At 34.9% G+C, this 4828-nt stretch overlaps 1 protein-coding gene across 1 annotated transcript in view; it reads left to right on the forward strand.

The window, feature by feature from the left end:
- The window catches only part of LOC107625345 (cytochrome P450 CYP82D47), a 20437-nt gene that overhangs the window by 10854 nt on the left and 4755 nt on the right, over nt 1–4828 (forward strand). The window lies entirely within an intron of this gene.

Raw genomic sequence — 4828 nt, forward strand, 5'->3', positions numbered from 1 at the left:
TAATGTATTGTTTTTATCTCTCGCAAACTTTAACATACAAGCAGAGCATTAGAAAAATAATTCATTATGATGCTAGATGGTACATACAAATCTAATTATGAGAAAGGTGGCTAATTTTTTATAAAATAGAAATATTATTGGTGATTTAGATGGTACATACAAATCTAATTATGAGAAAGGTGGCAAATTTTTTATAAAATAGAAATATCATTGGTGTTTTAGTTAGAAATTGGTGCAGTTAGTGTATTTACAAATTAATGGACGTGTTAGAGAAAAGTTATAACATGAAGGGGGTGTGTTGCTAGCACGTGGGGTGCGTGCTACCGTGATACGTGGGGGCTCGCTGCTGCATGTTTCAGTCTGTTGCTTGGTGATGTAACACGTGGCGAGGCGTGCTAAATCAACATGTGGGGACATGTTGCACGTGTCTCAGTCTAGTTGGTTGCTGAAGTAATACCGGAGGGCATGTTGAGTCAGCACGTAGAGGGGCGTGTTGCCACGTGTCTCAGTCTGGTTTATTGATGAAGCAACACGTGGAGAGTGTGTTGAGTGCTCCCCCAAAATATCACTGGGGTCTTCGATAACCACGCTATGCTCCATGCGGAATGACTCCACCTAAAACATGGTTTGTTAAAAAAATTAAAAAAAGGTACCGTCAATCAAATATGTATCGTCAATATAATGCACAACTAAAATAGGAACTGTTACCTCATGGTAATTGGTATCTCAGTCAGTAGAAGATACTGTCTCGGTACGGGTGCAACACACGACAGTCGCTCCCATGCCCAAACAAACAACAGATTAAAAAGGCCATCCATCTCCTTTGTATCATACCGTGATGCACGGCATAGTACCCTATAAAGATGTGCTGATAAGAAGTTATTCGGGTTTAATAAATTCAAAGCATTAAAATCTCAATGGAAAGGTTGGAAGGGACTAAGAAAAGAATGACACAAAAACAAAAGAATATTGGCACACCCCAAAGACAGCAAAAACATAAAAGGATAGGTAAGATTTTTTTTTCCTACTACACCTCTAAAAAAATATGTTCTTAGCAACCTAGGTCACTGGTAGAGATTCCCTACTAGACCTTCAAAAAGCCTGCCTTTGACAACCTAGATCAGGGGGATGAAAATTGAAAGAGACTAGCACACAGAATCATCTTAGTGTTGGACCCTTCAATCTTCTTCATGCAACAAGCGAAGCAAATCACTCACCTCACTTAATCACACTAAAAAAAACGTGCATAAAACAACTGAAAATTTTATTCATCAAAAGTTCTGTAAATTGTCTCACCAAAGGGTTTAAATAGGCCCCTAACAAACTAGCTATAAGATAAGATAACTTAATTTAAATCTCCTAAAAATGAGATGACTAATTTAAATCAGATTTAACTTTATTAGATTAGACCATATTTGATTTAAATTTTAAAATCCTAAAGATATGATAACTAATTTAAATCAGATTTGATCTTATTAGATTAGATCAGATTTGATTTAAATTTAAAATTCCTAAAAATACTACTAAGCAAATCAGAAATAAATCAAATCTTCCAACAAACTCTAACAGCAAAACAAATTAAATAAATGTCTAAAAAATTCAAAAATTAATAATAATTTAAGCCTCCCACTGAATTTGAGAAGCATTATTGTGCTTCTTTCTGTGCTGACTTAGCCCAATGGACCTTATGAGTTGTCGTCATTTCAGCACCACTGTTTTTGAGATAGATTCTTGGTCTTCTTAATGTCCAAGACTGGCATGGTATAATTATTATAGTATTCAGGTTCTTGAATTTGGCGAGATTACCATTCTGCTTCTTAACTCTAAAATGATAAAAATACCCTCATGAACACGTATCATCATCTCCCTCTTCAAAAAGATTTGTCCTCGAATCTTGAATGAGAAGCTCTTTTTCCCTCCAAGGAATCCAAACCCAATCTCTGGGTTTAAATACCATGGTTTGATGGCTCTTCTCTACCCACTGAATTATGGCTATGTCTCTCATGTGTGCATGTTCAATCTTTCTAACCATACTTTCACCATCTTGTCCAAAGTGTGCAATTAGTTGTCTTTCTTCCTTTTCATCCATATTAATGACTCCATAATTGATCAGTGAATCTGCAAAACCTTGAAAAATTAAGGACTTTTTGGAATTCAATGATACTAATGTACTCTTGTCTAAGCTAGAACTTTCTATATCTCTCTCACAAGTATGTTTATTGCTCTCAGTTTCTTTGTCGCTCATTCACTCCTCTCTTCACTATTATCATCTTTTCTCTCAAAACTCTCGCTTTCAATTAAACATTGATAATTTTCACTCAAACACCCACTCTTTTTCTCTGTTTCTTTTCTCTCTTGATTTGTAAATTTCTCACATTCCAAGGACCCACTTGAGAAATTCTGCACTTTTAAATCCTCCAAGCACACATCACCCTCTATAGCATACTCAAAAAATTCTTTCATCACTGGCTTGGATGAAAAATATGAGATACGCTTAGGAAAACTCATCTTCTTATGTCGATCCATAATATTCTTCTTCATCTGCTCCAACTCAATCACAACATTGACTAAATCCTCCATGGTTGTCTATGATGCCAGGATCTGCCTTTAAATTCTGATATGCATATTTTGATAGCATTGAGGTTACTATCAACATCTTCTGGTTGTCTATGACGCCGAGATCTGGATGAAGTCTCTACCTTAGACTCCTTAGATTGATTATAAATAAATTCTCGAGACCACGCTTGTCAGCTAGTGGATAAAGAATTAATTCTTGAAGCCATGTCCTCAAGAAGCTCTCCAATCCTTTCTAGTATGCTAGTGATTGCGTTGAAGCGGAAAGTCATTTGTGGATTGGGGGTCGCTTTGTCATTAGCAATCACTGAAGAATCTATGAAAGAAAAGACCTCACAACACTCTTTTCACGTGTATCATTCGGAGTAGGACATTTGTATTTACACTCAATATGTGACTTTTATCCTCTATTGAGCTCACCACTCTTGCCTTTTTTTCGCTCTTGGATTGCTTCAAAAAGTTGTAATTCAGAAAATGAGGAATTGAGACACCAAACTAAGATAATCTGAAGAATGATAAAGACGTTCAACTTGACAAAAAGACAACCAAAGTATGTGACAAAGGAAGAAAAACAATAAGTGATACTAAGATGACAGAAACTAAAAAAATTGAATCCTAATTGGAACCCAAAAGAAATTTGGAAAGCTAAAACAAAGCTAAAAAAATTGATGATTTTTTGTTTGTGTAGAAGACGCTAACGTAATTGCAAAACCAAAATTTAAAGATGAATTTTTTTTCTTTTTTTAATTTTTTTGACGTCTTTTTTTTTTACATTTTTTTAGACCTTGACCTTAAGATATAATAATTACAGAAACACAAAACTAAATAAGAAATTTCATTTTTTTTACTCTGAAGTAAATTTACAGAAATTAAAGAGAAAAATAAAGGGATAGATAAGGTTTTTTTTTTCTACTAGACCTTTAAGAAACTTGTTCTTAACAACCTAGGTCACCGAAAGGGATTCCCTACTAGACCTTCAAAGAACCTGTCCTTAACAACCTAGATCAGAAGGATGAAAATTGAAAGAGAATAGCACACAGAATCATCTTAGTGTTGGACCCTTCAATCTTCTTCATGCAACAAGCAAAGCAAATCACTCACCACACTTAATCATACTAAAAAAAATATGCATAAAGAAACTGAAAAATTTATTCATCAAAATTTCGGTAAATTGTCTCACCAAAGGTGTTTAAATAGACATCTAACAAACTAGCTGAAAGATAAGATAACTAATTTAAATCAGATTTGATCTTATTAGATTAAATCATATTTGATTTAAATTTTAAAATCCAAAAGATATTATAACTAATTTAAATCAGATTTGATCTTATTAGATTAAATCAGATTTGATTTAAATTTAAAATCCCTAAAAATACTACTAAGCAAATCAGAAGTAAATCAAATCTTCAAACAAACTCTAACAGCAAAACAAATTAAAATAAATGTCTAAAAGACTTGAAAATTAATAATAATTTAAGCCTCCCACTGAATTTGAAAAGCATTATTGGGCTTCCTTCTGTCCTGACTTAGTCCAATGGACCTTATAAGTTGTCGTCATTTCAGCACCACTGTTTTTGAGACGGATTTTTGGTCTTCTTGATGTCCAAGACCGACATGGTATAATTCTTCTAGTATTCAAATCTTTGAATGTGACGAGATTATCATTCTGCCCTTTAGCTCTAAAGTGACGAAAATACCATCTTGAACACGTATCTGCGCGAGACATGTTGACCCCAACTATAAGTATGGATCCTCTCAAAATCGCGAAGCAACGGAAGATATTTCGCGTGGGCATATGCGATCGACTTATCCGTGAATAGGGTCGAACCCAACAAACAGAAAATCTGGCATCTGACGTATCTCTGAATAGACTTCTCAATGTCCAATGGCTCTACGTCTCTGATACAGCAAACCCAACCCAACTTTATATAAGATTTCGAAGAAGTACTAACAACAGATTCGTGGCCGAATATCGCAATGCTCTGGCCCTATAGGAATTCGCTACTGTCCAACCGCTCACAGTAGGCTCACCCATCGGCAATACAAAGGTATGAGTTTTCAGCCTCCACCTTTCCACCAGAACACCTAATAAGAGGTGATATCTTCTTATCACTCCAATCCTAGAAACATGGTAAAATCCCGTTGAGTGCAAGTAGTTTTCGACCATCGAATTTCACGTCTGCGATGATCCAATTTATTACAAACCAACAGATCCCTGTTAGGCTAGTTCAACAAAAAATATATTTATTCATTA

The sequence above is a fragment of the Arachis ipaensis genome, chromosome B02 (genome assembly GCF_000816755.2).
Source record: "Arachis ipaensis cultivar K30076 chromosome B02, Araip1.1, whole genome shotgun sequence".
In the NCBI taxonomy this organism is placed as follows: Eukaryota; Viridiplantae; Streptophyta; class Magnoliopsida; order Fabales; family Fabaceae; genus Arachis; species Arachis ipaensis.